This window comes from Sapajus apella, unplaced genomic scaffold (genome assembly GCF_009761245.1).
Source record: "Sapajus apella isolate SASKATOON/1434 unplaced genomic scaffold, GSC_monkey_1.0 scaffold4, whole genome shotgun sequence".
NCBI classification, from domain to species: Eukaryota; Metazoa; Chordata; class Mammalia; order Primates; family Cebidae; genus Sapajus; species Sapajus apella.
In genome coordinates this window covers 37,808,271-37,825,059 of record NW_022436944.1, presented here as the reverse complement: position 1 = coordinate 37,825,059, position 16,789 = coordinate 37,808,271, and positions in this window count along the sequence as shown.

Here is a 16,789-nt window from a genome sequence, read left to right as displayed (position 1 = left end):
GTGTGTGTGTGGTGTGTGTGGTGTGTGTGTGTGTGTGTGTGTGTGAATATATAATCTGAATAAGAATGTCTTCAGAGTGACATTTATTCTCCAGTTGGTCACGGTCCTCACCACTCCTGATTGTACTCTCATCAGTTTCACACATTTACGTCACCAGCCTGGCTCCTGGAATCATTTCTATGTACAACTCTTGCCAATTTCCTTTCCCAGTGATGACAATCATCATTTATCCCACCATTATACTTCTCTTTGAATATTTATGATTGGCATGTAGCCTCACTGACTCATGACGATTGTGATGTGTTAACATCTTCCTTGGTGGGTCCTCTGCTAACCCTGGATGAATCAGGCCTGGCCCATCTTGCATTTGAACTGTTTGTCCTTCCTGTGTTCATTGCTGTAATTTATCTTTGTGGATATAAAATCTGCTGATGCACATCCCTTTTACTAAAGTGTCCTTCTTAAAATATTCAAATCTGTTGTTCCAAGTTACTAACAATAACATCCTGTTTGGTTTCCTTTGCAGGGCCAATATATTTGTCTGCCTTATGAGCCATTAAAATAGGGTTACATGCAGTGAACTCTGATGAACCATGCCTGTGGAGGTAACAGAGAGATAGACATTCCCTAAATAACTTGCATCAACCTTGGAATATAATCACTCACTTGACCATACACATGCATTTTGGGACTCATGCATGTGCCCATTTAATGCTCAAACTAATTCTCTCTCAGGGCAGCCCTCTTGTCAGCATTCTGGCAGCAGAGAGTAAGGTAAGTTTACATAAATTTAAGTATGAGTTCCCACTGGCTGAAATGAGTGTCATATAGGCCCCAGCCCAGTGAATCTCCTCCAGGCTGGGTCTGAACTATGACTTGGACAGATGTGTGGGCTGAAGCAGGAAGGACATGTGAGAGCCTCTTACTATGCACCTTCCTTCCTACACCCCTGGCAGACATCACTGATGGGTCAATGCCTTGTGAAGGACTTTATTGGCTAGTGATACTTACCTGGGCATGAGTTTTCAGGGAGGGGTAACTGATCTCATTATTCCTTATTTAAATAGTAATAATGTGATTTCTTGGAAGAATTCATACTCCATTAAATTTAAAAGCACTCAAAATGTCAGCCTGACTGCCATTTCCTGCTTGTGCCCCTATGATGAGGCCTGAGGGTAGACACATTCCATCCACTACACCAGCTCCTCCATTCAGGGCAAAGACCCAGAGGACAACACACTTGCATGAAAACCTTCCCAGCCATGAATATCGAGCAAACAGGTCTGTGTTTATAAAAAAGAACAGAGCTCCAGGGACCTCCTGACACACCATGAAAAATATTAGTGTAAAAGACAGAAGGACCAAGACAAACACACAGAACAACTGTCATAACAGAGGTAATAATAGGGAGAAAAAAATTTAGAAGGATCTAAGTAGATCTAAATGGAGTCCTAATTGCAATCACAAAACAGGAATAGTTCCCATAAGAAGACGTAATCTCCGGAAAAAAACAGGTCTTAAAAACGGGAAATATTAAAGCCAGCATCACATGAATCAGCCTAAGAACTGAACAAGAAACCACTAAGAAAATAAAATGGACAGTTAAGGGACCCTGTGGATTGATGTAGAAGGTTTAACATCCATCTACAATCATTCCCTGGTGTCTGTGAGGGATGGGTTCCAGGACTCCCCACAGATATCAAAAATCCATGAATGCTCAAGTTCTTTATATAAAATGGTGTCATATTTGCATACAATCTATGCACATTTTCTAGTATCTTTTAAATAATCTCTACATTACTTAGAATACCTAATACAATGTAGAAGCTATGTAAATAGTTGTTATACTGTATTGTTTAGGAAATAATGACAAGAAAAAGAGGTCTGTAAGCATTCTGTGCAGACACAACCATCCTTTGTTCATTTGTTTGTTATTTATTATTATTATTTTTTTTGCTGGACACCATTAATTAGAAGTACTTTTTTAACAAAAATATTTTCTATCTGCTGTTAGTCGAATCTACAAATGTGGATTCCATGAATACCAAAGGCCAGCTGTAATACGAATTCTAGAAGGAATAGGCAGAATAGAGAGATGATAATTAAATGAATACTAGAAAAATATTTCCAGAGTTGACACACAAGATTTCATAAATAAAAGGGCCTATCAGTGATCAAGCAGGACATTAAATATCACTGAAGACTCTCAAACCTGTGTCCTCGGTCTCTCGCTGCCTGGACCATCTAACATACACACTGGCTCCATCAGCCTATCTGGCACCTCAATTTAGATAGGTCCTAACCGCACTTTTAACGTTTTTCTCCAAACCTGCTTTCCCCCACGTCTTGTTGCTTTCATTGAATGGCATGCTGTTCACCCAGCTGCTCAGGTGAAAACCAAGGAGCCACCCTTGATTTCATTTTTTTTCCTGCTGTATCCAATTAAGACCCCACATGTGATGATGTCTCCCATCTCCATAGCCATACGCTATTCCAAACCACTATCATCGCTTGCCTTGTTGACAGCAATAGCTTCCTAACAGATCTTCCAGCCTGGGTGACGGAGTGAGGCTCTGTCTCAATATTACTACTCATAATAATAAGCTGTAATAAATTATATAATTAAGAAACAAGAAAGATTTTACTGATAAGGGAAAGGCATGAAATAATAGTAATAATATAGTATATTCCCCAACTCTGCTCCTACTTCCAATTGTTTTTCTCCTAGTTTTTACATTTTTTTAATTTTTAAAATATAAAATCAGCTTGACTGAGGTATAATTTACATACCATAAGATGTAAAGATTTCAAATGTATAATTCAATGAGTTTTGACAGATGGCAAGTATATTGTAACTAGAGCGAGGTTAACTAGTTGTAATATTTGTACTAGCTGGACACTAGTTGCAACCAGGTGTACTACGCCAATCAGGATATTGACTTCTTACATCTATATTACATGTAAATCACTCCAGAAAGTTCCCTTTGGGGTCAATTTCCACTACATCCCACCCCACTTCAGGAAACCACTGACATGATTTCTATTACTCTCTCTTAGTTTTGCCTATTCTAGAACTCTTTGTAAATGGAATCACACAGTATGTAGTCTGTAGTGTCTTACTCAGCAAGAGGTTTTATGGAGTCACCCACATTTGTTGCAGGTACCACCGTATCTTATAGTTGAACATATGTCTATTTCATGAATATAGCCCAATTTGTTCTTCCATTTTTGTACTGATGGTCATTTGAGTAGTTTACAGTTTTGAATACTATGAATATGAATTAAGCTAGTATAAATATTCATGTGTGAGTCTTACAGTAGATATAAGTTGGAATTCGAATAGCTAGTTCATAGGTCAGGTGGATGTTTAACAATATTTTAAAATGTCCAACTATTTTCCAAAGTGGTTGTACCATTTTCTTTCCAACAATGATGTATAAGAATTGTATTTTCACCAACATTTAGTATTGCCAATTGTATTAGTCCATTTTCACCCTGCTGATAAAGACATACTAGAGACTGGGCAATTTACAAAGGAAAGAGGTTTAATGGAGTTATAGTTACAAGTGGCTGAGGAGGCCTCGCAGTCATGGTGAAGGCAAGGAGGAACAAGTCATGTCTTACATGGATGGCAGCAGGCAGAGAGAGCTTGTGCAGGGAAACTCCACCTTATAAAACCACCAGATCTTGTAAGACTTATTTGCTACCATGAGAACAGCATAGGAAAGACCTGCCCCCATGATTTGATTACATCCCGCCAGGTCCCTCCCACAACATGTGGGAATTCAAGATGATATTTGGGTGGGGACACAGCCAAACCATATCATCAGTCTTTAAAATTTTATCCATATTGGTGAGTGTGGAGTGATGTATGTTGTGGTTTTAATTTCCAGCTCCCTAATGACTTATAAAGTTCAGCATCTTTTCAAATGCTTTTTGGCTATTGTTATATTTTATGTCAATTATCCTTTATGATTTTTATCATATTGGTATGCTTGCTTTTTTCTTTTGTTTTTGAGATGGAGTCTCACCCTATCACCCAGGCTGGAGTGCAATGGTGTGATCTCAGCTCACTGCAACCTCCACCTTCTGGGTTCAAATGATTCTCCTGACTCAGCCTCCCAGGTAGCTAGGATTACAGGTGCTCGCCACCACACCCAGCTTAGTAGAGGTGGAGTTTCACCATGTTGGCCAGGCTGGTCACAAACTCCTGACCTCATGATCTGCCCGCCTTAGTCTCCCAAAGTGCTGGAATTATGGTCTGCTTTCTGAGTTGCAGGAGTTCTTTAAATATTCTGGAAACAAGTCATTTATCAAATATAGTGTTGCAAATACTTTCTCCCAGTCTGTGGCTTGAGTTTTAATTGTCTTAATAGTGTCATTTGAAGGGCAGAAGTTTCTTAAAGTAAAATTTATGAAGTGTTTGTATTTAATAATTCCAGTTATCTATTTTTCTATTTGTCCCATGTATTCTTTGCTCCTTTTTTCCTCTTTTTTTGCTTTCCTTTAAGTATTTTTTATTCTATTTTACTTCCTTTGTTGGCTTATTAACTATAACTCTTTATTATGTTACTTTAGTCGTTTCCCAGGGCTTATAGTCTACATCATTAACATATAATAGCCTACTTTTAAGTGCAATTATGCCATTTAATATATAGCATAAGAACCCTGCAACAATTTACTTCCATTTCTCCCCCTAGGACTTTGTGCAATTGTTGTCATACTGTGTATCCATATAAAGCTCACATTGCATTGTTATTTTTGAAACAGCCACTTATCTTTTAAAGAGATTTAAGCGATAAGAAAAAAATTAAAATGTATTTAATATATATGTAGTTACCATTTCAAGCAATCTTCTTTTTTTGTGTGAGCAGATCAGTAATTCTATCTGGTTTCATTTTCTACTTCCTGGGAGCTTAAAAAAACTGTTCTTTTAATGTGAGTTTGTTGGCAAAGAATTGCTTCACCTTTTGTACATACAAAATAATTTTTATTTTTCTACTCTTAAAAGACATTTATTGCTGGTATAGAAATCCGGGAAGAATTTTTTTCTTGGAGTCAGTACATTAAAGATATTGCCTCACTACCTTCTCACTTACATTGTTTCTGAAGACAGATTGCTACCATCCTTATTTTTGTTCTTCTGTATAAAATGTCTTTATTTTTTCTCCAGCTTCCTGTACAATATTTTTCTTTATCACTGTGGGTTTGAAACAATTTAACTGTGGCATGTGCCATGGTGTAGTTTTCTTCTCGCATCTTATGCCTGGGGTTTGTTGAACTTCCTGGATCTGTGGGTTTACAATGTACACCAAATGTAGGAAATGTTTGGATATCATTTTTTCAACTGTTTTTTTGTCCTGCTCACTCACTCTTGTTCTTCAGCTACTCCAATAGCATTTACATGAGGCTACTTGAAGTTGTCCCACAGCTGACTGATACTCTGTTCATTAAAAAAAAAAAAAAGAAATTTAAATTTTTGTGGGCACCTAGGTGTATATGTTTATGGAGTACATGATGCAATGTATAATAGTCATATGAGAAATAGGGTATCCATCCCCTCAAGCATGTATCTGTTGTGTTACAAACAATCCAATTATACTCTTTTAGTTATTTTAAAATGTACATTTAAATTATTATTATTGTTGTTATCCCCCTGCTGTGCTGTATACTAGATGTTATTCCTTCTTTCTATTTTTGGTACCCATTAACCATCCCCACCTCCTCCAACACCCATTCACTACCCTTCTCAGACTCTGGTAATTATCCTTCTACTCTGTATGTCCATAAGTTCAGTTGTTTTGATTTTTAGTATCTCACAAATAAGTGAGAATATGTGATGTTTGTCTCTCTGTGCCTGGCTTATTTCACTTAACATACAGACCTCCAGTTCCATCCACGCTATTGCAGATGACAGAATTTCATTCTTTTTGTGGCTGAAGAGTACTCCATTGTGTTTAAGTACCACATTTTCTTTATCCATACATCTGCTCATGGACAGTTAGGTTGCTTCCAAATCTTGGCTTTTGTGGACAGTGTTGTAATAAACATGGGGGTGCACAAAACTCTCTGATATACTGATTTCCTTTCTTTTGGGTATATACTCAACAGGATTGCTGGATCACATGGTAGCTTGGTTTTTAGATTTTTGAGGAATCTCCAAACTGTTCTCCATAGTGGTTGTACTAATTTACATTTCCACCAACAATGTATGAGAGTTCCCTTTTCTCCATATCTTTGTCAGCATTTGTTATTGCCTGATATTGGATAAAGCACTTTATCCTCACACCTTTAACTGGGGTGAGAGGATATCTAATTGTAGTTCTGATTTTCATTTCTCTGATGATCAATGATGTTGAGAAGTTTATCATATACTTGTTTGCCATTTGTCTTTGTTTGATAAATGTCTATTCAAATCTTTTGCCCATTTTTAAATTGGAGAATTAGATTTTTTTCTACAGACCTATTTAAGCTCGTATATATTCTGATTAGTCCCTAGTCAGGTGGATAGTTTGCAAAAATTTTCTCCCATTCTGTGGGTTGTCTTTTCATTTTGTTGATTGTTTCCTTTGCTGTGCAGAAGCTTTTAACATGATGTGATCCCATTTGTCCATTTTTGCTCTGGTTGCCTGTGCTTGTGGGGTATTACTCAAGTAGTTTTTGCCCAGACCAATGTCCTGAAGAATTTCCCCAATATTTCTTGGAGTAGATTCATATTTTGAGGCCTTAGATTTAGGTCATTAATCTATTTTGATTTTTGTATATGGCAAGAGATAGGGGACTAGTTTTATTCTTCTGCATATGGATATCTAGTTTTCCCAGCACCATTTATTAAAGAAATGGTGTTTTCCCCAGTGTATGTTTTTACCACCTTTGTTGAAAATGAGTTAACTGTAAGTGTGTGGATTTGTTTATGGGTTCTGTATTCTGTTCTACTGGTCCATGTGTCTTTTATGCCAGTACCATGCTGTTTTGGTTACTATAACTCTGTAGTATAATTTGAAGTCAGGTAATGTGATTCCTCCAGTTATGTTCTTTTTGCTCAGAATAGCTTTGGCTATTGTGGGTCTTTCGTGGTTTCATATAAGTGTTAGAATTTTTTTCAATTTTTGTGAAGAATGTCAGTAGTATTCTGACAGGGACTGCATTGAATCTGTAGATTGCTTTGGGGCATATGGAAATTTTAACAATATTGATTCTTCCAATCCATGAATAAGGAATATTTTTCCATTTTTTGGTGTCTTCTTCAATTTCATTTATCAATGTTTTATCATTTTCATTATAGAGATCTTTCACTTCTTTGGTTAATTCTTAGATATTTAATTTTATTTGTGGCTGGGAATACATTCTTCCTTTTTTTTCAGATTATTCACTATTGACATATAGAAATGCTACAAATTTTTGTATGTTGATATCCTGTGACTTTACTGAATTTACCAGTTCTAACAGTTTTTTGGTAGAATCATTATCTTTTCCAAATATGAGATCATGTCATCTGCAGTGAAGGATAATTTGAGTTTTTCCTTTTCCATTTGAATGTCCTTTAGTTCCTTCTCTTATCTGATTGCTCTAGCAAGGACTTCCCATAGTATGTTGAATAACAGTAGTGAAAGTGGATATCCTTGTCATGTTCTAGATCTTAGAGAAAAGGCTTTCAGTGCTTCCCTATTCAGTATAGTATTATCTGTGGGTCTGTAATATACGGCTTTTATTATGTTCAGGGATATTGGATATTCCTTCTACACCCAGTTTTTGGAGGTTTTTTTTTTTTTTTTATCTTGAAGGAATGTTGAGCTTTATCAAATGCTTTTTCAGCATCAGTTGAAATGATCAGTTGGTTTTTGTCCTTCATTCTGTTGATGTGATGTATCACATTGATTAATTTGGATATGTTGAGCCATCTCTGTACCCTTGGGATAAATCCTACTTGATATATGATAAATGATTTTTCTAATGTGTTGTTGAATTTGGTTTGCTAGTATTTTGTTGAGAATTATTGCGTCAATATTCATCAGAGATATTGACCTGTAGTTTTCTTTTTTTGAACTGTCTTTGTCTGGTTTTAGTATCAGGATAATACTAGCCTTATAGAATGTGTTTTGAAGAAGTCTCTCCTCTTATGTTTTTTGGAATAGTTTGAGTAGGATTGGTATTAATTCTTCTTTAAATGTTTGGTAGAATTCAACAGTGAAGTCATCATGTCCCAGACTTTTTTTAGTGGGACATTTTTTATAATAACTTTAATCTTGTTACTTGTTATTGGTCTGTTTAGGCTTTGGATTTCTTCTTGGTTCAATCTTGGTAGGTTGCAAGTATCTAGAAATTTATCCATTTCTTCTAGATTTTCCAATTTATTGGCATATATTTGTTCATAGTAGCCACTAATTATCCTTTGATGTTCTGCGGTATCAGTTGCAACGTCCCCTTTTGCATCTCTGATTTTCTTTATTTTGGCCTGCTTTCTTTTTTTCTTAGTCTGGCTCAAGGTTGTCAATTTTGTTATCTTTTCAAAAACCAGCTTTTTGTTTCATTGATCTTTTGTATTGTTTTCTTCATTTATTTCTGCTCTGGCCTTTATTAAAACCTCTTTTTTCTCATCTAATTCTGGATTTGGTTTTCCCTTGCTTTTCTAGTTCTTTAAGATGGATCATTAGGTTATTTATTTGAAGTTTTTTCTTCTTTTTTGATGTAGACATTTACTGCTGTAAATTTCCCTCTTAGTATTGCTTTCACTGTATACCATAGGTTTTGGTATGTTGTTTTTCCATTATCACTTGTTTCAAGAAATTTTTCAATTGCCTTTTTAATTTCTTCATTGATCCACTGGTCATTCAGGAGCATATTGTTTAATTTCCATGTGTTTGTGTGGTTTCCAAAATTATTCTTGCTGTTGATTTGTAGGTTTAGTCCATTGCAGTCAGAGAAGAATGCTTGATATTATTTAAATGCTTTCAAATAATTTGTGACTCAACATATGGTGTATCCCTGAGAATGATCCATGGGCTGGGGAGAAAAATGTGTATTTTGCAGCTGTTTGATAAAATGTTCTGTAAATATCGATTAGGTCCATTTTTTCTGTCACGCAGAATAAGTCTGATGTTTCTTTGTTGATTTTTGTCTAGGAGATCTGGCCAATGCTAAAAGTGGGGTGTCGAAGTCTCCAGCTATTATCATATTGGAATCTAACTCTGTCTTTAACTCTAATAATATTTGCTTTATATATCTTGCTGCTCCAGTTTTGGGTATGTATATGTTTGTAATCGTCATAGCCTTTTGCTGAATTGACCCTTTTTCATTGTAAAATGACCTTGTCTCTTCTTACAGTTTTTGTCATAAAATCTACTTTTTCTGATATAAGTATAGCTTCTCCTTTTTTTTGTTTCTTTTTTGTTTTGTTTTGGTGGGCATGGAATATCATTTTCCTTCTCTTTATTTTCAGTCTGTATTTTCATAGGTTAAGTATGTTTTTTCAAAGCAACAGATCATTGTGTCTTATTTTTATCTGTTCAGCCACTCTGTCTTTTGATTGGAGAGTTTAGTCCATTTACATTCAATGTTTTACCGATAAGTAGGAATTTATGCTTGCCATTTTGTTATTTGTTTTCTGGTCTTCTCTTCCTTCTTATCTTCCTTGTAGTGAAGGTCATTCATTTTTGTTTTACATTTTGTGTCTGTGCTTTATTTTGGATACTTTTTATTATTGCTATGTCTTCAAGTTTAATCATTTCTTTTGCAAAATCTACTCTGTCACTAATCCCATCTATTGTATTTTTTATTTTACACATTGAAGTTTTTGATCCCTAGAGGTTTGATTTGGGCCTTTTGAGAAATATTATCAATGTCACTACTTAGTTTTGAAAAGAAGACATACAGCTACAGTGTTTTAATACTCTTGTCTACTACTTCTGATATCTATGCCAGTTTTGGGTTGGTTTTAATTTTCTCCTCATTATAAGACATATTTTTCTGCTTCTTTGCATGCTTGTTCATTCTCTTTTGGAAACATTTTCGAATTTTATCATTTTGGGTCCTGATCAGGCAAGCAGGTCAGTTACTAAAAAAAAGTTTGATCTTTTCAGTTCTTGCTTTTAAATGTTTTAGGTGGGACCAGAGCAGTGTATATTTTGGGGCCAATTATTACCTACTTGAGACAAGACCCTTCTGAATTATGAGGATCTCTGATTGACACTATCCTGGCCCTATGTAAACACTGTGTAGTGTTCTCTCCATTCCATACATTCTCAAAGATGGCAATATTGCTCCCAAAGGGACAAAATTTAGTTTTTAGAGAAAAATTTTTATTGTTTATGCATAAAGCAAAGGTATACATATCTGTATCATATATATATATATATACACACATATATATATACATATATATATATATATACATAATATACATAATGTATCACATGTACATTAACATCTGTGGCATAAAAATTTCATGGGGGATAATGATTACAAAAATGTCTAAAATGACTTCCAAGAGGGTTGTTAAAAGGTTGATTGTTGCTACAGTTATTTTGAGTGGTTCTGTGCTCTGCCTCAGGTAATGCTCTCACAGGTGTGATGATCAGTACTCTGCTGGATGCCAGAGGGGTACTCTGCGGATGTCTGCTCTTTCTTTGTGTGGCTCCCTGCTCTTGGGTGCTCTGTCCTGAAAACTCTAGCCACCTCGGTATCCCAAGTACCTCACCTCCATTTGCTTCAATTCAGGGGGTCTTCTAGGCTCTGCCGGGCTTTCTCCTTCTCACACCATGGCCTGGAAACTCTCTCAAAGTCATAAGCTGGGGCAATCATACAGCTCACCCCATTTGTTTCCCTTTTCTAAGTCATCAATGTCTTTGCTAAGGGTCCAAGGCTATGAGAACTATTGTTTCATATATATTTTCCGCTTTGGGTTGTTTTATGTGGAAAATCTGTTCTCGACCTTGGCTGACGATGGAAGTTAGCATATTCACTTTTGAATGGCACAAGTTTGGTGGCATAGGATCACAAATGTCTCCTTTTTGGCAGGTTTGGCCACACTATTTGTATAAAAAATTAATTCTTATGCAATTATAATATTATAAAGGCTGGTTATTACTTTCCAATGTTAGAAGCAATCTTAGAGAAGCATGGAGAGTTTATAGTCACAAAAAAGAATATTAATGGCATCTGGAGACTGCTGATATGGCAAGTAGTAGCAGGTGTTTGGGAGTTAAAAGTACAGAGGTTGTGGAGACAAACAATAGAGAACATGAATTTTCTGATCTAACATGGTGGTGGATCAAAGTATGAAAGTCAATAATTGATGCATCAATAAGCAATTTTAATTATATTTTTAAAAGTTATTAAGGTAATCCAACAGAACTAAAATGAAAATGTTCTGACTAGGGATTGGGAATGGAGGGAGAGCAAAGAGAAGGGATAGTGAAATGAGCCACGTTTCTCATCTCCCTTCATGTGATGTCAGCAACATGGGGCTAATGACTTATTGAAATGCAGCAAATGCGCTGAGAAACTACATATTTTATAGTATTACTTTTTTATTAATTAAAATTTAAATTTATAGCAACATGTAGCTCAGGCCTATCATATTAGACAGCACAGATTTAGATGTTTCTATCATTATAGAAAGTTCTTGGACAGAACTGGTTTGGGAGACAATTGTCACAAGAATCCAAATTAGAGATGATTACACATAAGTCCTTAGCACTGAGGCTTGGGGAGATGAGGGGAGGGCTTTACTCTTCATATTATACTTCCTTTATGCTTTGGATATTTATTACCTATATTTTGTTATATGTTCAGAATGCTCATCTTGACCTGTCAGCTTAATGGCTATGATGATCCATTTACAAAGGATTTTTACAATGGTTTTTGGTTTACAGTCTTGTTGAGACTTTAAACATATTTTTAGAGGGGAGTAACTTGTTCTTATACATTTGAATAGTTACATCTAAACATAGGTTGTTAAACTGTTATTCCCTACTTTCTACCTAACATCTGTGGCTTTGAATAAATACATAATTATTCTAGTGGATAAAACTGAACTGCTCATTGCCTTTACTTAAGTACTCAATGCTTTGACTTCTCTGATCCTTAAAAAGAGCTATGCATTTCCTTGACAGTAGAAGTCAGAACTTCTCAGGGAGAGGAGGAGGGCATTTGTTGGTGGCATCTGAACATCGCCATGTAAGGAGGCGCTGGCCATGCTGTTTCCCGTGGGGAGTGGGAGACGGGCAGTGTGAGAGGAATATGCACTTTTTAAATTTACATTTGTTAGCATTTGACTTTTTTTGGAAACAGTCAGCATGCACTTCTTTTGTAATTAAGTAAAATGCACAAAAAGTGGGTTAAGTATAATAGAACTAAATGGTTGGCACTAACCTTTTTGAAAAAGAATGAACTCCCTAACAAGGCCTGCCAAGCCCTTCCTGAGAGCCCCTGTGCCCTTGCCACTCACTCCGCACGCTCTCCCTTTCCTTCTCTGCCCCCCAGACTCACTGTCCTTTCAGGTCCTCAAGCAAGGCGGCACTCCCTCCTGTCACTGGCCTTTGCAGAATGCTGGGCTCTTGGTCTAAATTGCCTCAATTGCTTCCCACTCTTTTATCCTCTGCTGCCGACCCTCTTCTTTGGGCTGGGGCAAGTAGGGAGAGCATCTTTGCCTTCAGGCCTCAGCTCAAATACTGCTTTCTCAGGGAAGCTTCCAAAGTAGGTTGTATTTTCCAAAAATAATCTTAACATCTCCTATCCCGTATCATCTTCCACCATGTGACCTTGTCACCCCCTGGTCGAGTTCTCCACCCCCGTGGACCTGGGCAGGACCTAGCAACTTGCCTAAACAGTGGGATATAGCAGCAGGGACATGCTGAGGCTTCTGCGGATAGGTTTCCGGGAGACTCAGGAACAAGAGCCACTTTCATGTAGGTCTTTGGAATGCTTGCCCTTGGGACAATCTCTCTCAGAACGCAGCGTCCTGTGGTGAGGAGTCCAAGCCACATGGAGAGACCCATGCGGAGGCTCTAGTCCACAGCCCCAGCTGAGCTCCCTGCAGTGGCCCTGCGAACTAGTGAGCTGGCAGGTCAGCCCATCACATGACCAAAGCCCCTGCTGACATCTGCCAGTGCCTGCACGATAAACCCCAAGCAAGAGAACTGAGGTGAGCCCAGTCAACCCACAAAGCCCCAGACATGAGAATAAGTGACTGTTTCAGGTTTTACAGGTTGTGTTACAGAGCAGTAAATACTCGCTCCATCTTCTCAAGAGCGGTGAGGCCCTGTTAAACACCCTCATGGTCCCACCTGTCAATAACAAATGGCAACATTACAAATCCTCTGCGAGCTGGGCACTGGTCTAAGTCCTTTACAAACAACTCTTAAGACCCCTATAAGGGAATGCAGCACTAAACAAAATACTTCCACAATTTCAGAGGTAAGGTAGGCTAAGCACGCCTCCCCTCAACACTCAGCTGGGATGATGGGATGGAACTCAGGTAGCCTCTCAGTGGGGCCTCTTCATAGCACTTTCCATAGTTTTAATAGTACCTATAACTTTGGAATTATCTGGATAAATGTCTCTCTCTTCCCAATTACACTCTGAGTTCCATGGGGGCTGGGACCATGCCTGTTTTTGTCCAGAGTGAATCCCTAGTGTCTAAAATGTGCTCAATAAAATCAGAGTAAGTCTGAGTGGCTTCTAGGGAGCTCCTGTATAGCATTTAAAGAACGAGGCTGGGGTGGCTCATGCCTGTAACCCCAGCACTTTGGGAGGCTGAGACAGGCAGATCATGAGGTCAGGAGTTCGAGACCAGCCTGGCCAACATGGTAAAACCCCACCTGTACTAAAAATACAAAAATCAGCTGGGCATGGTGGTGCATGCCTGTAGTCCTGGCTACTTGGGAGGCCAAGGCAGGAGAATTGCTTGAACCTGAGAGGCAGAGCTTGCAGTGAACAAAGATTGTGCCACTGCCCTCTAGACAGAGCAAGACTCTGTCTCAAAAAAAAAAAAAAAAAAAAAAAGAAGAAGAATAAAATGCCAAATGCCTCATTATACTTTACAAGATAGTACCCAACTTGTAGTTTAGAGGTGATAGATATGTATGTATATGTATCTGGAATTCAAAAGAATGCTTGGGAATATAAGCTTTGGAGCAGGCAGAGCTGAGTTGAAATCCTGACTTGAGCATTCTGTGGCTTTAGTTAACCACACTGTCTAAAGTCTTCATTTCGTCATCTGTAACATCAGACGAATACTTTGCCAGTTGCTGAGAAGACGAAATGATATATGCAAAGTGTTTTGGACACAGTCCTTGGCACACAGCCCCACCAAAAAGTCCCACTGTCAAATAATACAAATAGAAAATTCTTAACAACTGACAGAAAATGTTAGGTCTGTTCATAGCAAATATTGGCCGAGACATGAGCAACCACTGAACCTGTAGACAGATGTATCCAGCTTGGGTGTTCTTCCTCATTGGATGAGTCAATCAGAACTATGCTGTAATTGCACTAAATTTGCATTTATAACTTTTTTAAATGCTTGATTGAAGATTCAACAAATTCAAAGTACCTCAACATACTAAATGAGGCCACATGGCAAAGACTGCATGTGGAAATGTCTGCAAGCTGGATGGCTTTCCCCATGCAGTGCTTCACAGCCCAACTCCACGTGGGTGAGGAAGAGCAGCCTCCCTAGAGGCTGCCCACAACCCTCCCTAAGAACTCTGCTCCATGCCCCGATTCCTGGCTCATAGCCACCCAGAGATGGTAAGCATTTGGGTTTAGATGGATTCTTTCTCATTGTTTAGAAGTCATGCCTCCTAAAGGCAGAAAGTAGACTAATGCTGAGAGGATACACTGCATCTGCACATGCAGGGAGGAAGCAGAATGTACTTAGTGTGTTCCTACATGCCTCAGGATTGACTCTGTGGGGTTGACATCTACCTAACTGCTGGGAACCTGACACTGGGCTTGATGGTCAGTGTGACATTTCATTTCTTACTGAATTGACCAGCTGTTCTGCATGATTTCTGTGCACTTTTGTCCAACTCTGAATTTTCCAGTGTCCTCGGCAGAGATTTACCAGTTGTTTTCGTGCTATCTGTGATCATATATATTCCTCCTAATTGGGAATAATGCTGTGTGTGTGTGTGCGCACGCATGTGTGTGTGTCTATAGTGTGTCCTATATACACATTAGTCAAATTCACAAGGAATTATTGGTATTTACAATGAGTAACTTAAATGTGTGCTCCCCATTTAAGGAATGCAGATAATGGGAAGGAGCAAGCATGTGACCCCTGCTGTCACCACAACTTATGCAATCCAGGAGCAGGGATCTCACTTTTATTTGATCAGCAGGAATTATAAGGTCTCCATAGATTCAATCTAGAGTGCACCAGTCAGTCCTTTGTAAGAACAATATGTTTATAAAGATCCATAAATCATAACCTTGGCCCTTGCCAGTTTAATAAATGTTTTCTGTTTCCATATGAATGGGGGAAAAAAGAACAGAATAGCTCAATTTGTCATGAACTTGTGCCCTGCTGATAGGAGTCATCATCCTTGATGAAGGATGGTGCATTTACTGGTGGAGGATCTAGACTAACAGGAGAAACGCTGAGGCTTTGGGAACAACTCCCAACAGGCATACCTGCTAATCCCATGGCCTGGCTTAGTCCTCTGATGAGATGGATCAAAGGTAGGTTGACATTTTATCATGGAAAGCTGTAGCAAACCCCGGGCTGGGTTTAGCACCAACACTATCCCTAATAGACTTTTTGACATCAGGCAATGATGCATTTATTTTTATCTGCAACTTCGGCATCTGAAAAAGAAAGTGTAGGACTGAATGATCTCACAGACTCCTTCGATTATAAAATCATTGATTCTAAGCCTGTATAAACTACAATAAATTACATGTGTCTTGCTATCAGTTATTCAAGTCACGTATTAGATCATGCCTGTCATTACTAGAAATGTAGAAACTGTTTATTCAATTTCATTATACTTTAAAAGTCATTTTTCATGATTTCTGGATTTTTCACTTTGAATTGAATATAGCTATTTACTTACCAGCTAAGTTCAAGTACTGTTAACAATAATCTAAGTTATACATCATTTCATTTCTCATTCTATAAATTTACTTTTAATTGTCTGCTATTTTCTACCCACTTTTACTCCGTGTAGAGTTCATTTCTGAGCTAAGAGCCTAACCTACTGGCTGGTGGTTAGCTGGGTGTGCAGGGAGAGGCACTATTATCCAAGTAACAGACTTATTTTCTAACTGGAATTACATCCGGAGAAGGGCAGTGGAGATGAGTACCTTAACTTAAGCACATTATTAGAATGCAAATGATAAGAACTGGGCAAAGAATTGTTTTTTAAGAGGATATTGAGGAGCCTGGGCAGAAATGAATGAACAACATGAGCACCTGAGCATCTCTTTAATTGTGAGGAAATCACTAATAAGATACCCAGCCGAAGATTACATATACTTATCTAGCTAACATACCTGAGTCACTGAATAGAAAAAAAAGTTGTTGTTGAAGATTTAAAGTAAATATTTACCCTTCTAAAATTTGAAAGCAGTTTTGGTTTGAGAGAAGTAGTAATTAGTCTGCAGTGTTCAGTATCTTGAAAGCACAAAGTTTCACTGATTTGGAAAATAAAAGCTTGGATTAAAAAGTCAGCTGGCACAAAATTATCTTTCAAAAGTGAACGAGAAACAGAGACTTTCTCAGACAAACATAAATGGAAGGAATCTGTTGCCAGTAGACCTGTAGGAAAGCTACACCTGCTCCTGC